This window comes from Amblyomma americanum, chromosome 11 (genome assembly GCF_052857255.1).
Source record: "Amblyomma americanum isolate KBUSLIRL-KWMA chromosome 11, ASM5285725v1, whole genome shotgun sequence".
NCBI lineage: Eukaryota > Metazoa > Arthropoda > Arachnida > Ixodida > Ixodidae > Amblyomma > Amblyomma americanum.
Window position 1 is genome coordinate 29,289,879 of NC_135507.1, and position 17,663 is coordinate 29,307,541.

Below are 17,663 nucleotides of genomic sequence, written 5' to 3' on the forward strand. Positions count from 1 at the left end.
AGTAGATTACGGCCGCTTTCCCAGTGGGATCAATTTCTCAGCCTGCAGGTCGCACAGAGGATAGCAAATGGAGTTCTGGGAGAAAAATGATAAAAAAGGAAAAAAGGCGGACGCATCTGCACTCTAAACGCAAAGGAGTAAAAAGAGGGTAAGTTGTTTTCTAGAGCACTTGCTAGAGGACAGCTTTCCACGCTCCTTTATACCTTCCCTTACGGCGCGGTTGAGATGTCCAACGATATATGAGACAGATATCGCGCCATTTCCTTTCCCCAAAAACCAATTATTATTATCAGCCATGTTTTTAGCGTGCACTGATATGGCAGAATATGTGGGCGTCTCATGTTAACCATCCCCAGGTGGACGAAATTATTCCGGAGCCCTCCACTACGGCACCTCTTGATTTCTTTTTTAACTCCCTCCTTTATCCCTTCCATTACGGCGCGGTTCAGGTGTCAGCCTATATGTGAGACAGATAATGCACCGTTTCCTTCCTCTAAAACCAATTTTATTTAGGCGTCTTGCATTTCTGCGCCGCGTTTATGTTTAGGATGGCCGTTCGGTGTCGGCCGAGTGCTATGATGCTTCTAACGGCGGAATTTACCTTATGAAGACAGCAAAACGTTGAAGACTCTGGGCAGTACGGAAAACACAAGTGCTTAGAGTGCGGAGCGAAACGCAGGGGGAGCATGTTGGTCAGTTTTGAACGAAGGCGGATAGCCTGTGCGAGCACAGACTGAAAAGTTAGTTGCTGCACCTAAGCGCGCTTTCTGACATGGTATTTAGGTATCCTAGGAAGTAGCAATCGGCTCTAAGTACTGTCCATTCAGGAGTGTCTTCAAGGCGGCCCTGAAACATAAAAAATGAAGAGCTAGAGGCTTACCGGCTTATCGCACTGATAACCGAAAGATGACCGGTATTTGCAGCATAAGCCACCCTCAGGTCCCCTTGCCTTAGCAAGCAGCGGGTTTCGCCCTCTCTCATACGCGTGCATCTCCAGCCGTTACAGTGGCGACCAGGGGGATAATAATAGTAATAATAATAATAATTGTTTTTTGGGGGGAAAGGAAATGGCGCAGTATCTGTCTCGTATATCGTTGGACACCTGAACCGCGCCATAAGGGAAGGGTAAAGGAGGGAGTGAAAGAAGGAAGAGAGAGGTGCCGTAGTGGAGGGCTCCGGAATAATTTCGACCACCTGGGGATGTTAAACGTGCACTGACATCGCACAGCACACGGGCGCCTTAGCGTTTTTCCTCCATAAAAACGCAGCCGCCGCAGTCGAGTTCGAACCCGGGAACAGGAGGATCTCTCTGTCCCTAAATTTCCGCTGCAACCGCTCCAAGCTTTCGTTATACTGATACCTGATTTAATACCTGCTGCAGGTCTTTAGACCAAAGATATTACAGCGAAAGGTTTACTGGCCGCGAACTTGCGATTTTGCCGTGGCGGTACTCCGAGGAGGCATATGACGTCACAACATGCGCCGCGCCACGGATATTTCTCTCCCTCCCTCTCGCTCCCTAGTCACTACTGCGCATGCGCCACTAGTAGAGCCGAACCACAGGTGTTCCGTCGCCTTGCCTTTCCTCAAAATCCAACTTTCAATTTTTAGTTTTCTTTTTCATCCCCCCTCCTTTATCCCTTCTTTTACGGCGAGGTTCAGGTGTCCGCCAAAATATGTGAGACTGTTTACTGTGCGATTTCCTTTCCTCAAAAACGAAACCAAACAAGTGAGCCGACGGCGTTCATAGAGTTTATTGGCGTTGACAACTTTTCAAAGGCCGTTCATTTTCACGAAAGGAAAGGCACACAACCGGTTCCTTGGGTCAGTGGAAACGCCAATCTCGCTTTCATGTACATGGCTTTGGTGTCCAACTGCAAAAGCCTGCTTTGGTTGCTTTCCGCACACTGGATAGGCAGCGCGCCCTTCTTTCCACCCTGGGAGGTGGCATGCAGTTAATGTTTGGTTGATCGCGACTGATTGATCACCAAATGAACGCTGCGGCCTAGCTATTGCTCCAGTGCTGCATGTCAGCCACAACGCTGTCAGCACTAATGCATAATTCAGGCCACATCTCTCTCTCTCTCTCTCACTACCGCCACATGTATCCACCGACCATGTAGCGGGGTCTCCTAATAATAATAATAATTGGTTTTTGGTAAAGGAAATGGCGCAGTATCTGTCTCATATATCGTTGGACACCTAAACCGCGCCGTAAGGGAAGGGATAAAGGAGGGAGTGAAAGAAGAAAGGAAGAAAGAGGTGCCGTAGTGGAGGGCTCCGGAATAATTTCGACCACCTGGGGATTTTTAACGTGCACTGACGTCGCACAGCACAGGGGCGCGTTAGCGTTTTTCCTCCATAAAAACGCAGCCGCCGCGGTCGGGTTCGAACCCGGGAACTCCGGATCAGTAGTCGAGCGTCTGGGTCTCCTAATCCCAAACTCTCTTTTTGAACATTAAAAGTTTTTCACCATCACTACCATAGCACATTCGCACGTGAGTTGATAGACTCTAATATTAAGCACTTGGTTAGCCGTACAAGAGAATAAAATAAGGAAAAAAATCATACCTTTTGTGCAGATGTCAAAGCTCCTTGAGTTAATTCGGTTTCAAAGGAGGTGCTTAATGCGACCCTCCTTATCCACATCCCTCTTTATCCACCATCCCCTTTCAGCTCCTACTATTCAACCCCATATTAGAAAATATTAATGAACAGTCGAAAATTGTATTCGAAAACGTGATCCCGCTGCTTATCTATTTTTTTTTTTTTCAGTTACTCTACACTAAACAAGAATTAGCCTGAGCGCACTTCGTTTTATGGGCAGGGTATGTTACCCAAACTTTCAGGTACATTTCCATCACTAAATATACGGAATGCTACGCCGAGCAACGGAAACAATTCCCCTCTTAAAAACATAGGAAGTGCTAACAGTTACGAAGGTCTTCAATCGAGGTTCTAATCTCCTCTATTTCCTAACCTGAAGAGCTCTGGTGCCGCGTTTAAAAACTCTGCCATTGCTAACTGCATCAAGCTACTATGCTTTACGATGCAAATATGCCTGTGTTGCTAAGAGCAAGCATTTCGTATATTTAGTGATCAAAGTCAAACTCCAGGCCGTGGGAACTTTACCCGGCCGCTAAGAGGGGAGGGGGAGGGGGGGGGGGAGAAAGATGGCATCTTACTCCGCTGTTTACACTCACATAGGGCAATTCGTATTTATAGTGTACTCTCCTAATTCCCTTTTTGCATACCTCTTTCCCGAGTGCAGTATTAGGAAGATTAGTGGTTTGTGTTAAGGTGTTTCTCAAATGTTGAGGGGAATCCCCCAAGGTGGAGTAAATTTGCAATAAGGGAGTAATTACTCATTGGCTTCCACGCAAGCGCAGCCATACAGCTACGAAGGAAACTATACAGCTTCCTCAGAAACTTCGTAGTTGAAGAAAAATTCCTCCTGGTCCGGGCTTCGAACCCGGGACCACCGCTTCACGGGAACAGTCGCTCTACCAACTGAGCTAACCGGGACGGCAAGCTTATGGCAGGTTTAGATTAGAGAGTTATAGCATATCGTTACCGTGTTTACGTTACCGTTTACCGGGTCCGGCAAGCGACGTCTGCGCATGCGCCGCCACTTACCGGTCCGCAAACACTTTACGGAATCCCTTTTAGCGTTGCGGAGAGTTAGCGTTCGCTTGTAAACAAACATGGCGGCGCCCTTCACGGCCGCTTCGGACCAAATACAGCACCGCCGCCGCGTTCTTCGGCGCCATTTCTCGCTATACATGAAGGCATTCGCTTTTAATTTCCAAACTCTCACTCATACGTTGAGGTTTGAGTAACAACTAGGTCATGATTTTGAGATTATTTGCCGAATTTTGAGCAGTTAACCCTGACTGTATGTCGTATACATCGCCAAATAGCAACGACAACACTGCAGCTCTTCAGTTTCGTGCCCGATTTAACATTTTTCCTTATTTTCACGACTTTTTCCTCGAAAGAAAGGCTGGTAAATCTCTTGGTTATTCATCAGTAATTTCAGAAAATAAAAAAAATTTCTCCGGCCCGGTTTTGGTGCGCTTTAACTTACTGCCACTAGATGGCGCCACTGTGTTCACATCCAAACACATAAGCGACGTTGCGGCACGGCGAACAGGTGTCATAGTTGTACTTTTTTTTTTACAGCGCTCGCAACGCAACGTGCGCTGTGCATGCAAGCTTACTGAGGTCTACGTAGCGAAATTGTCTACTAGCCAGGGTAGGCAAATGTATCTAGCTTCACGGGCACATTTGAAAAGCCGCTGAGTCGGCTGGTAGCTGAAGTGTAATCGGTACGTCTTTATATGCAGAAAAAAAGATTATTAAAAGGTAGCATTTCACTTCATAGAAATGATTGCAATGCATCCGTTTTTTTTTTTATCATTAAAAGCTGGGTATCTGCCACCATCACACTTCATTGGCCAGCCGGGCGTCCCTGAACCCTGCTCAAGCACCGGTGCACCGCGTCGTTGCAACAGGCACTATAGGGGACGTCGGCATCCACGTCTTTAACGTTTGGATGCTCCCATCTGGCTCCTATACAAAAACAAGTGAACGTGTAGAAACCTGCCTGCCGGACACTGATCAATACACACGTTCGTCTGGTCACGTCTAGCCACAGCGTTCAGTTGGGACGACCGAATCGTCCTGAGGTCTTCCTTCGGTCAAGTACTACACGGCGAAGAGGTCTTGGCGTATCGGTGTGGGCATTGGTCAATGACCGCAAAGTGGCTGAGAGTGGGGAACATTGTTTTTGTCCGCATTTTCTCGCGATGCTTGCGCAACGTTCGACGTGCTCAGCGAACGCCGTTGAAATACTACGCTTTCGTCACAAATGATAGCTCTCGTCGCTCGATCTCCGATCATCGCAGGAATCCTTGCTAGCGTGCGAGCCGTTTCTAGCCAGCCCGCTAGAATTCAGGCAATGTTGCGGCATGCTGCATGCTCCTTCATGCGCTTTCTGGTGAAGAAATACGTGCGTGTGATTACATCTGGTAACATTTAAGGCGTTGGCCTTTAATGGCTCATACTCGCGGTGACCGTCCGTCCGTTACATCGCCACCTAGGTCACGTGACGTTGTGATGTCACGCGATATAAAGTCACGTGACCTTTAGATTTTCTAAAAATCTATAATTTGGGTAAAAATTTGCTCAAGAAGGAGGAAACGTGGATGATGACGTGACATCATACGAAACAGTGTTATCCGCAGCCAAGCAACAACTGCGGACGCGCTGCGCATGCGCAGCGTGACGTCACCCCTTCCTCTGCCACGCTCGCGCCAGCTGCTCTTCTCGTTTGTCGTGAAATGAATTCAAGCGCGGCAAATTCAAATCAGTGCAATGAGTCGCAAAAGGCTTTCGCCTTCCCGCAGTTAAGAGATATCTAAGTGCCTGCAACGAATTTTTGAATGTAGTCTGGCTTCCATATCTTTACCACCTCAGGCACATTTGAAATTAGGTCTGGTATACTTAGAAGAAATTCTACGAGTAACACTTTTACCTGGTCGCGTATTTGAAATGACGTGGGTGTTTTCACCCTCGCACCACAAAAAGCCTTCCCATTCGAAATAAAAATGTATTTTCTTAGAGCCCTTAGCGCATGATATGTAGTCAGGGTTGCTCGATAAGTACTAAACGCTTGGCGCACTTTTTTGCACCCCGCCCCGCTTCCCCCGGTTTAATTCTTTTTTCCTTTAACTTTTCCTTCTTTCCTGGATGCTGTTTCTCGTATATAGAATAACCTCGACTTTTCGTTAACGCATTACCTTTTCTTTCTTTCTGCCTTCCTTTTCTTCATTTATTTTTGTTCGTTGATACAACAAATATGCGTGGGGCTGCGGGCTCAAAGGCCATTCGAAATTGAAATCAAAAGGAAGGATAAAGATAAATGACCACATGAATCGGTTAAGTTTACGCGTAGGGCGGAAATTCAAACTAAATTGAGCAAGCAAAACTACGAAGCCAGGGATTCGTTGTTACCGTTGAAAGCTCTTGGTGCTTTACTCTTGGAAGTTTGAAGCACCCATAGCATATAGACGCACGAAATCCTGGTTTCCCCGAATGCGTAAGGAAGGGCATAAGTTACATCTGCGTAAAATATCCCCGCTGGTTGAGCTAAAAATAAAGAGAAATGCTGGATAAAGATCGAAAAACGTATGAAGAGTATAGAACGACCGTTGGTTGTAGGATGTAGCTATAGCTAGAAGGGAGGATACGGCAGGGCAGTATATTCATGGCTGCCAGAAAGGTTGACATTGGGTACACACACTGCGCTCCTGGAATATTTTGTGCCATTCGCTCACAAAAATTATCCAAGCGCTTTCATGACGAGGAGGTTAGTGTCACGAAAAAAAAAACCAATAAAAGGACACATCCGCACTGTTGCATGTTCGTTTAAAGGTTCTTCAAAGTTTGGTGCCCTTCAAGCTTACGCGAAACTAACGATGTTTATGCCTGACACCCCTCGTAGCCCTCATGAGGAGCCGGCGACATCATTTGCTCTTGATCCAGCGAAGAGCGTGTTCGGTCGTTATAGCAAAAGTCCGCAGACATGCGCAGGCAGTTCAGGCTCGCGAATATAAAATGTCGCCAGTTTCTTCTTTTTTACGATAAATGTCCGGACCCCGTAGAGTATCTGTTATGGGTCCAATTGAACTTATTTTTGGAAATGTGGCGGAAAGTTTGAAGGATGCTTCACTCCCGCCACCGGTTGGCCCGGTATTGCACTACCTCCGGGATCGGCCTTGTCTTTAGCGCGTCTTTACTATCCTGTCTTTCTATACCATCTTTCAACTGTCCTGCTATCTGCACGTGGTAGCGATTGTGGCTCGGCTTGAGCCAGTGAGCAGGCCTGTGCACTTTTCTTTTCTTTCTTCCTGGCAACTATCTATCTATCTATCTATCTATCTATCTATCTATCTATCTATCTATCTATCTATCTATCTATCTATCTGTCTATCTATCTGTCTGTCTGTCTGTCTGTCTGTCTGTCTGTCTGTCTGTCTGTCTGTCTGTCTGTCTGTCTGTCTGTCTGTCTGTCTGTCTGTCTGTCCGTCCGTCCGTCCGTCCGTCCGTCCGTCCGTCCGTCCGTCCGTCCGTCCGTCCGTCCGTCCGTCCGTCCGTCCGTCCGTCTGTCTGTCTGTCTGTCTGTCTGTCTGTCTGTCTGTCTGTCTGTCTGTCTGTCTGTCTGTCTGTCTGTCTGTCTGTCTGTCTGTCTGTCTGTCTGTCTGTCTGTCTGTCTGTCTGTCTGTCTGTCTGTCTGTCTGTCTGTCTGTCTGTCTGTCTGTCTGTCTGTCTGTCTGTCTGTCTGTCTGTCTGTCTGTCTGTCTGTCTGTCTGTCTGTCTGTCTGTCTGTCTGTCTGTCTGTCTGTCTGTCTGTCTGTCTGTCTGTCTGTCTGTCTGTCTGTCTGTCTGTCTGTCTGTCTGTCTGTCTGTCTGTCTGTCTGTCTGTCTGTCTGTCTGTCTGTCTGTCTGTCTGTCTGTCTGTCTGTCTGTCTGTCTGTCTGTCTGTCTGTCTGTCTGTCTGTCTGTCTGTCTGTCTGTCTGTCTGTCTGTCTGTCTGTCTGTCTGTCTACTTTTTTACAAAGTTACTCGATAAAGAAGAGAACATGAATGGGGGCACGAATCATGCGAAAGTTCTTCCTGCCGTAATTTTCTTTTTTTTATGGTGCCACTTCTAAAACAAGCTTGGCTTCAGGATGCGTAAACAAGATGAATATTTGTCGCTGCCAAAGCCCTGCCATGGCACTTGTCTGTTTCATCTGTGCAGCTGCATCCATAATGCTTTTTCAAGCAATGAAGTTGTGTAAACTGACGTCTCAGACGGTGATCATCTGACGGCTTTTACTTTATGCCAGGCAGAGTTCTCACTGACTTTGGTTCTGAAGTAGAATTTCTTCTTTCGGCAAAACAGTCCGGTGCAGTCTTTCTTGCCTGGTTCCTTATTATTCAGCAATGCGGAGATGTGCGTAGCTCCTCATCTGCAGGCTTGAGCAAAATTCTTCAGCGCACACATCTTACTTTAAAGACCAGTAGTGGAGAACTTACGACGCCCGTAAATACCAAGAGCAGTTGCAAGCTCATGATGTGTTTCTCTTCATCCTACACAAGATTGGAACTTCACAAATGCCGTAAATTTTCTGCTACGCGTCAGGAAAGTGAACACTGCGGCCTGAAGGCTTTCGAGAACTCTTGTCCACTTTTTTATCGCGTAGGAAGATACCGCAAGCTTATACAGTAGAGTCTTTTTTTTTTAACTATACGGGTCTGCTTTGACTCGATCTAACCTGAAGTTTTTTACCGAATGGCAAAATCGCAGAAATATTCTTTTGAGCACCGTAAATAAATGCATACAGTGCGAACTATACACATTTTTCTTTAAAAATTGGTGGTGGTTTAGCTCTGGTTAAACCTGGAGTGAAGCGATAGCTACAGCTGGCTGAGTGGAACTTGGTCACGTGGCCACGTTACGAGCCACGTGATCAGACACGGCACCGCGCCGCCTGCAGCTGCTCCGCACCACGTGACCAACCACGTGACAACGTGGTGGCGCAGCCACGCTGAAGGCTTGAAATGCTACCGTAATGTAGCTATCGCTACAAAACTCCCCATTTTGTGCGCCTGCGTATGTTTAACCGGAGAGTGCTTGCTCGAGCTCACATTAGCCAGAACAGAAGCACGTGCTGCTCTATATAGGAGCACCAGGTGGTAAAGATGAATCATGAGCCCTCCACTACGGCACCCCTTTCTCTCTGCCTCCTTTCCCTCCCTCTGACATCCTTTCCTTCCCGGCGTGGCAGAGATTCCACCTAGAGCACACAAGTAGTGTGCCTTCATTTTCCTCAGAAAAGTTTTTATTTTACATGAAAAACTAATCATTTTCTGCTACCAGCAGAACCTGCTTCACAGATATGTACACGAGATAAATGTTCCCGCAATTATTGTTACTGTATTGCAAGTTCGTAAAAACTTCTGCACAGATATGAAATGGGTGAACACACGCATAGCAAGTGTTTATGTGTGAAGCTGTGCTGGAGGCATGGAACATAATAATAATAATATTAATAATAATATTAATAATAATAATAATAATAATAATAATAATAATAATAATAATATAATAATAATAGGTTTTTGAGGAAAGGAAATGGCGCATTATCTGTCTCATATATCGTTGGACACCTGAACCGCGCCGTAAGGAAAGGGATAAAGGACGGAGTGAAAGAAGAAAGGAAGAATTGGAGGTGCCGTAGTGGAGGGCTCCGGAATTATTTCGACCACCTGGGGATCTTTAACGTGCACTGACATCGTCCAGCACACGGGCGCCTTAGCGTTTTTCCTCCATAAAAACGCAGCCACCGCGGTCGGGTTCGAACCCGGGAACTTCGGCTACTGATTGGGAACTGGCATGGAACGCAATTTGTACTTTTATGCGCAGGCCAAGAATTACTTTGCAAAAGCATTGCGCAAGAGGGACGGTCGCTCCGTGCAGCGGCGTTTCACCTTAGTCGTGTCATACTGTAAACATGAGGCACAGATGTGAGCTTTCGCTAAGTCACGCTCACAAGCTACAGCTATGACCATTAGTTCGGTTATCCTAGCCGGTGACTCCGATATTAAAAAGAATCTTTGCGCGAACAGTTGACAATATGTGTTGCTTCTTTTTTTTTTCTGTGTCTTGTTTCCTTACATTACAGGCGAGATTTGCCTTAAAAAAGGCTATAAATAATCCAAAAGTACTGCCCCGATTTGCGTTTTTATTTTTGCCATGTCGGAACCTAAATACGCCACCGCGCATATTCACACACACACAGTAACTAAAAAAGGAAGCCCTCACATGTGCAATGCACATCAGCTCATAAATTCGCAGGTGAAGTGAACTGCAAATAAGACACGATGTTTTCATTCTGTGTCCATATGCAAGAGATAACAGAACATTAAAATTAGTGTAATTTAAACTTCGATGCACAAGTCCTATGTTTCTGCCCGTCACACGAATACGTGGCTGGAAGATGGCGATCGGTTTGTGTGCTGACTTTCCTTTTCGGACATAGTTTCGTTTTTGTTATTTTTTTCGGCGTAAGGCTGCATTTTTTATGAGCGGATTCATCTACCAGTGAACTTCTCCTGCCTCTTCAATTCTTTTACCGCAAATGCGTCCTTCGTAGCTCTGGTATTCAATTATTCCACTTTTAATAAATCGAGCATGGAAACGTTTGTATGAGTGCTAAAATCAAAAATTCAAAGCAAAGTATAATGCGCTTGTTCACTTATGTTAATCTTTCCTTTTGTACATCTGGCACATCGTGCGAACACAAGAAGGCTATGGAAAAAGTTACGCGGGCCTGACATAGATGCCTTATGTTTCAATATTCAGTTGGTTAGTTATGCGTTCTTGAATCTCCAAAATGCACCGCGAGTCGTGTTTTCATGCTAGGTGCTCCCGTAACGGAAGCGCCGCTGTAACTACAACGGAAGTACAACAAGCAACGGGCAAAAGAAGGAGGAACGATCGAAAGAAAAAAAAAACAGAAGCAAGGCTGAACGGGTGACGTCAGCTAATACCTTGCCGGGAGAAGAATCACCGAATGAAGCGAAACAAACTGTGCCTCCAGTGCATCTGCTTCACGCAGAGACACGCTTAAAAATTTGGCATCTGTCCAAGAGGTTAAAGAGAACGTTCTGCTCAATCTCCGAGCCCTTGCAAATTCTCAAGCAGCATACGTTACACCCTGATCGTCTCTAAGGCGGTAATGAATGATTTATGAGGTAGCCAGCGAGAAAAACCCACACGTGGGCGTGCGTGGGATCAAAGGGATAAAATGTCATGTATGATTGAGATCGGGTGGAGGAACAGTTACATCGAAGCATGTATTCCGTATTTCAAATGCTAATCGCGCAGATCCGGATAACTACTCTCCGACTTGCCGTACGATTTTCCGAGTGGTATAGAATACACGACTCTCACTGTAAGGTAACAGATTTGCTTCAATGTTGGATGGAAACGGTGCTTCAAACATTAGTAATATACTATTCCTGTTTCATCTGCGCTGATAAATCCTCTTCTGCAGAGGCTTTGATGGAGAGAGTGTTAAATAGGAGTCTTTTGTGTCGCCCGCAATTTACATTACACGCTGGGGATTACGGGCCACGCCGTCCGTCGAGATCGTTATCTTTGCTTATCTCCTTTGTTTCTGGTGGGTTACTTTCCGATGCTTAAATTTTGCAGAGTGTAACGACTACGGAAACTAGCATTAGCTGATTGGTTAAACGAGACAGCCTCCAAAGTTAATACTGACCGACAAACTACGCTTCACTGAGAGGCTGATCCCTTTAGCGAGATCAACATCTTCCTTCTTTCCGTAAACTACAGGCTGTGCCATACATCGTCCATTTGCTTGGAGTGTAATTTAGGAGCTCTAGATCAAGCCCTAACCTACAGATTCTAAGAATGACTTCATAAGTCGTTTTTCCTCTACAAAAAGGCTTTCGCTGAGTGTGTTTGCATACCCTGAGTCCTCAGAGCGACAGGTGACTCCATTCTTGGTGTTACAGTAGTAACCTCGGATAGAGTTTTTTTTTTTTTTGAGCGAAAAGCTCCAATATGCTACGTAACGAAGTCCCTTCAGCCTTTAGCCCAACAAAGGATAGCCGTGTATGACCATATGTGGCGCAGTTATGGTGCCGAGCCCTTGACCCATGACCTTTAGTTGACCTTTGACCGTTCACATTGGGTGGCATTTCCGTTGACCTTTCACCTTAATAACATCTGATGGGGTGATGTGAAGCCACGTGATGACATCCGATGACATTCCGCCTTCCTCTCGACGAAAATGGCAGGAAGGAAAGTGCGCACATAATTTTGATCCTTGCGAGACCGAAGGCTGGCCGAACTCATTTCAGAACAATGCTGGTCTTTTGAATCATTTCGGAATGAGTGTGCGTCTGTGAGTTGTTTTTAATATAGGAAAGCATTTAACGGCTACATTTTCACCACATATATCTCCAAATATTTGTACCTCAGTCCACCCGCCTGCACGCATTATCACAAGGCTCCCGAAAATAAGCTCTGACTTGCTCATGTCAAGGACGCTTTCTGAGCAACGCAATAAACTCAGTCGAAAAACATAACAGAAAAACTTCTTTTGTCAGAACAGATTTCCTGTAATGTTCTTGACCAAAAACATGTCTTAACAACAATTTTTTGTAGTAATAACGTAATTCTTTGGGGTTACTAGAAGAGAGTCCTACATAAGTACCGACTACAGAAAAAAACTAATACTGCAGAAAATACTATAGAACAAAAGAAAAATTCGTCACGACAGAACTTCAAAATATTTGTCCTACTTTTTGCATGGATGTCGATGGTTACCGAGGAAGAGAAAAAATTGGCTGTGGTTTAGCTCTGGTTAAACTATAGTTGAATTGCTAAAGCTTCGTTTCCTCCGCGCGTCGTCTACGCAGCGTCTCATTCCGACGCTCTCGAGAACTCAAACCGGCCTCTTCCGCAGTTGAACCCGCCGCGGTGGCTCAGTGGGTAGGGCGCTCGGCTACTGATCCGGAGTTCCCGGGTTCGAACCCGACCGCGGCGGCTGCGTTTTTATGGAGGAAAAACGCTGTGCGATGTCAGTGCACGTTAAAGATCCGCAGGTGGTCGACATTATTCCGAAGCCCTCCACTACGGCACCTCTTTCTTCATTTGTTCTTTCACTCCCTCCTTTATCCCTTCCCTTACGGCGTGGTTCCGGTGTCCGCCGATATATGAGACAGATACTGTGCCATTTCCTCTCCCCCAAAAGCCAAAACCGCAGTTGAAGAGTCACTCCGAGACGCGGCACGACTTCTTCTAGCCGCATCTTCGTTACGACGCTTCTCGAGTCGTGCGGCGCGTTCTTCTGGCGTCTCTTGAGCGCGTTGTCTCATCCTCGCTTCGTTTGGTCGTTGTTGCGTCTGTTTCGCGCTCTCCATAACGACTACATTCACTTAGGCGAAGCGAGCATATATATATATATATATATATATATATATATATATATATATATATATATATATATATATATATATATATATATATATATATATATATATATATATATATATATATATATATATATATACCCCCTCCCCCGCGAGGCGACGCCTCCTCTTCCTTTACCCCAGTGGACCCCGCAGGAGGGAGTCTGCATCTCGCAGGCATTGGTGAGTGGCGACACCACGGGTTCCCGAGCATCCGCAGGGACATCCCCACAAAGGGATGATGGTAAACAGTGCATCACCACGGACCCGAGCCGTCGCGCCTTGCCGTGCGTGGCAGCGCCATGTCCGGGGAAAAGGGGTTCCTGGTGGTTGAGCCGATGTCGAGCGTTTGGACCTTTAAGGCCCCTCGGCGGAGGCAACACACCACTTTGGCCCCAGCTTCCTGGAGACGGAACCTCCGGCCTGACCCGACCGGGGGGAATCGGCAGTCGCCATTTCCTATCCTCCCCTCCATCTTTCACTTTCCCACCCCTTTCTCACAACTCTCCTATCTCCTACTCACTTCTTGGTTTTTCCTTTTCTCCTGGCGGCGAGGGTTAACCTTGTGTCACCAACTACCCTGAGATGCGTCATATTTGACTATAGTTGAGGTGTATAGGTGGCGTGGGCAGGACTTGCTTTCTAGTTCCTGTCGCGTCCCCTTGTTGGACTCCGTGGTGAGTGGCTGGCACCACGACCGAAAAACTAAATTTTTTTTATGGCTCCCCCACTTCAAAACCAGATCACTCTCTTAAAAGAGGGCGGAACGAAGCAACAGACTTTTTCCCCGAAAAGAAAACAACCTTCCCAAAGTTTCATGTGATACATAGCGCAGTAGAAGGAAAGCAGGCAAGAATTTTATCCTCCTTCCTGGTATCAAAGTGCCTAACGTATGCTTTGGGCCCCGGATATAAGCTATCGAAAATTGCCAGTGGCGACTTATTACTAGAAATCCATGACCAAATCCAAAACTCCAAAATCTCAGACATTCTATCTATTGGAGACATCCCCGTCTCCATAACGCACACAGATCCCTCAACACCGCCCTTGGTGTCATCTCGGAAAACGATTTCATTCACCTTTTCGAAAAAGAAATGCTTGAAGGTCTCAGCGATCAAAATGTCACAGATGTGTATCGAATTAACATCCGCAAGGACAACAAAGAAATAGATACTAAACACCTGGTTCTCATATTCAGCACAAGCACATTACCCGAAACCATCGAAGTCGGATACCTTAAAGTAAACGTCAGGCACTACATTCCGAACCCACGCAGATGCTTCAGTTGTCAGGGATTCGGGCACGGCTCGCAGAGTTGCCACAGCCTCAAAACCTGTGCGAAATGCGCTTGCAATGACCACCATTAAGAGGAATGTGACGCAGCGCTGCGCTGCGCAAATTGCGAAGCAGACCACACCGCGTACTCCATGGGGTGTCCGTCCTGGAAAAAGGAGAAAAAAATCATCACCATAAAGACCAAAGAAAACATTTCATTTAAAGAAGCGAGGAGGCGCTCTGCGCTTACCAACACATTCTCCTTCACAGCGAAACCAAACTTCGCTGATGTGGTGCGCAGGGGCGTAGCACCACACAGCACTCCGGCACCTGCCGAGGCCACTTCCACCGAGCCTATGGCAGGGCCATCCACGCCCCACGCAGGGTATGCGAAAGCTGTCCTGCCACTGCCAATGCAGGGAGCGCCGGTCCATGGATCGGCATCCCGCATGACTTACCCCCGTCAGGGGAGGCCTGAACAACTGTGGCCGCGCGGTCCTCCAGCACCTCTGGTGAGGTGATGGATATAACTCCCAGTCCGCCCGCTTTGCAGCGGCGGAACAGCTCTCTTGAGCGGAAAAAACACAGACCCCTCATAACGGGCTCAGAGCATAAGTAAACGCCTTAGCGTTCTCACCCCAAATATTAAACATGGCTTTTTTTAATTCAGTGGAATTGTAGAGGATTTATGCGGAATTACAGTGACATAACACATATCTTAGGGTCAATGCTACCCACAGTTTTAAGTCTTCAGGAGACAAATCTTGGTCCACAACGTGGGCATATCTGGAAACATTATGAAATTTGTAGACGCGATCGCGAGCAGGCAAATCGACTCTCGGGAGACGTCGCGATTGTCATTCAAAGCGCCGTCCCTGCTCAAGAAATCAAACTAAAGAAACTTGAGGCGGTTGCAGTCAGCATCGTCAGCTACAAAACACTAACAATATGTTCTGTATACATTCCTCCACATTTTACATTCACACTCCACGATCTACAAGAACTGATAGATGAACTCCCAGAACCACACTTGGTAGTGGGGGATTTTAACGATCACTCCCCTTTTTGGGGAAGTGAGCGCTGATACTCTAGGGGGCAAACAATTGAAGATTTTATTCTCAGAAATAATATATCTCTCTTAAATACGGGAAAGGCCACACACTGTTCTCCAGCCTTGGGCAATATGAGCTGTTTAGATTTGTCTTTTAGTTCACCATCTGTTTTTAATGATTCTATATGGGATGTCATTGACAACCCATACGGCAGCGATCACGTTCCTGTATTAATAAGTTTGACATCACCAGAAATCATCCCAACCGCGACGTTATAAGCTGCATAGTAGCAGACTGGGAAATGTTTAGAGCACAAGCCAATTTAGAAAATAGTTTTATAAAACATCGGCATCGATGAGATAAACGAGATGTTCACGAATTGTATAATTACCGTCGCACACTTAGCTATTCCTCAGTCTTCAGGAGTGGTGCGGCAAAAACACAGTGTGGTGGCCAAAAGAATGCAAGGAAGCAAAAAAAAAAAAAATAGACCTTGGGGTAAATTTCTCAGGTACCCAACACAAGAAAACCTCGTACATTTTAAAAAGGCAAGAGCTAGAGCTCGGTACGTCCGCCGCAGTGCCGAGAAAGTCTCTTGGCAGAGTTATGTTTCATCTATAAACAGTCAAATCACATAAAAAAATGTGGCAGCAGGTTCGAAAAGTAAATGGCAACTTCTCACCGTTCACAATTCCTCTTATAACAACACCTGGCACAAAAACAAGCATAAGGGAACAGGCAGACATCTTCGGGGAACACTACGCTGCAGTTTTCAGTTCATCTTACTATAGACAGGCATGTCTGAAACACAAAAATGTAGCCGATAAACAAAAATTTCCAATAAGTGGAGGGGGAAAGGAACAATACAACAATTTAATTACTCTCTAAGAAATAAAGTACTGTCTGCTGGAAAATCCGCACCAGGACCCGATCAGATACACTACGAAATGCTTGCCCATCTTTCTCAGCCTGCCATAGAAGCACTCTTGAATTTCTTTAATAAAATATTTATAGAAGGAAAAATGCCTAAGGCATGGAAAACAGCAGTGATAGTGCCTCTCCTGAAACCTGGAAAACCACCAACTTCCCCTTGTAGCTATAAGCCAATAGCACTTACAAGCTGTCTGGCCAAATCATTTGAAAGTGTCCTGAATATAAGACTAACATTTGTCCTTGAACCCCGTGAATTTCTTGATGTCCATCAATGCGGCTATAAAAAGGGGTGCTCAAGAACAGACCATTTAGTTCGCCTCGAAAACACAATAAGACAAGCTTTTATACACAAACTGCACTGTCTTGCTGTTTTCTTCGATATAGAGAAAGCTTATGATACAACCTGGAGGTTTGGGATCCTCCGCGACCTAGCGGACCTAGGTATCCGCGGCAGGATGTTGAACTGCCTGAAAGACTTCCTTTCCGACCGCTCATTTCAAGAACGCCTAGGATCAATCCTGTCCAGGAGCTTCGTTCAAGAGAACGGGGTCCCTCAGGGGTGTATTTTAAGCACGACATTGTTTATTGTAAAGATGAATTCCATTAACAAAATAATCCCGAAGTCCATGATGTATTCAGTCTATGTCAACGACCATCAAATAGCTTGTACATCCTCCAATGTACCGACACAGTTAACAATAAACAAACTAGAGACATGGGCAGACAAAAATGAATTCCGGTTCTCCACACAGAAAACAGTGGGCGTCCTGTTCTCACTAAAACGAAGTCTACAATCCGACCCCAGTTTACACCTAAACAAAACTGAACTACGTATAAAAAAATGAAGTAAAAATTTAGGCATTACCTTTGACAGAAAGCTGACGTTCTTACCTCACATTAATACTCTAAAAAAGAAAGCCTCTGGATCATTGAACAAACTTAAAGTATTTCCCCGAAAACGCTGGGGTTCTGATAGGACATGCCTTTTACAAATTTATCGCTCTGTTGTTCGCTCTACCTTAGATTATGGATGTATAGTTTATGGGCCAGCGAGACCATCGTAGCTGAGACGCTTGGATCCAGTGCATAATTTAGGTTTGCGTCTTTCCTTTGGTGCATATAGGATGCCACCATAAACAGTCTTTATGTTGAAACTAACGACCCACCACTTACAGACAGGAGAAGCATGCTGACATGCTCATACGTTCACTGCAGAAGCATCTATGGTACCCAATCGCTACAAAGTGCCCATCTAGAGTACTCTTTAACAACAAAGTCCATGCTACCAGGCCACTGCTTTTGCGGTTTGAAGAGAATTGCGATGATATTGGCGTACTCAACACATTACCTGGT

General features: G+C 45.8%; 1 pseudogene; it reads left to right on the forward strand.

Moving 5' to 3' along the window:
• Positions 1-6,644: 6,644 nt before the first annotated feature.
• Positions 6,645-6,787, forward strand: LOC144111695 (U2 spliceosomal RNA; annotated as a pseudogene).
• The last annotated feature ends 10,876 nt before the right edge of the window (positions 6,788-17,663 follow it).